We start from the raw sequence: 843 nt of genomic DNA, 5'->3' as shown, positions 1-843 counted from the left end.
GGACCTGCTCTCGTGCTCAGTCTGGATCTGTTGAAGGCTCAGGAGTCTGCACTTTCACCAGATCCAGGAGAAGCTGCCCCAAGGGAAATGTAGCCCCAGGCCCAAAGGGTACAGGGACCAGGTGAAGGATTTCTATGAGCAATTGAGGAATTAAAATCTTTTCTTGGGGGGGGGGCAGGAAGGAGCGGGTCCCCGGCAAGATGGTGACCACTGCGGCCGGTGTGGGCCGGCTAGAGGAAGAGGCGCTGCGGAGGGAAGAAGGCTGAAGGCACTACGGGAGAAAACCGGGCGCAAGGACAAGGAAGATGGGGAGCTGAAGACCAAGCAGCTCCGCGACGAGGAGGAGGAAGGAGAGAAGCACAGGGAGCTCAGGCTGCGGAACTACGTCCCGGAAGATGAGGACCTAAAGAGGAGGCGGGTTCCCCAGGCCAAACCAGTTGCAGTGGAAGAGAAGGTGAAGGAGCAGCTGGAGGCCGCCAAGCCCGAGCCTGTCATTGAGGAAGTGGACCTGGCCAACCTGGCACCCCGGAAGCCTGACTGGGACCTCAAAAGAGATGTGGCCAAGAAGCTGGAGAAGTTGGAGAAGCGGACACAGCGGGCCATCGCCGAGCTGATTCGTGAAAGACTGAAAGGCCAGGAGGACAGTCTGGCCTCTGCTGTGGACGCCACCAGCGAGCAGGAAGCCTGTGACTCCGACTGAGGTGGCCGCTGCCCCTCCTCCTAGCTGGGCACCATGTAGATGGCCTCAGCAGGTGGGACCTGGTCAGCATCACCCTGTGTCTTCTTGGACAACTGAAGCAGCCCCACTGGGCTGAGCCCTGTGGAGCAAGAGCGAACTCATGT

General features: G+C 59.9%; 1 pseudogene; it reads left to right on the top strand.

The window, feature by feature from the left end:
- The first annotated feature begins 200 nt into the window (after positions 1-200).
- Positions 201-837, top strand: LOC101587551 (annotated as a pseudogene).
- The last annotated feature ends 6 nt before the right edge of the window (positions 838-843 follow it).

The sequence above is a fragment of the Octodon degus genome, unplaced genomic scaffold (genome assembly GCF_000260255.1).
Source record: "Octodon degus isolate 3935 unplaced genomic scaffold, OctDeg1.0 scaffold00036, whole genome shotgun sequence".
In the NCBI taxonomy this organism is placed as follows: domain Eukaryota; kingdom Metazoa; phylum Chordata; class Mammalia; order Rodentia; family Octodontidae; genus Octodon; species Octodon degus.
The sequence above is the reverse complement of the archived record's forward strand: the minus strand, read 5'-3'. Positions and strand labels throughout refer to the sequence as shown.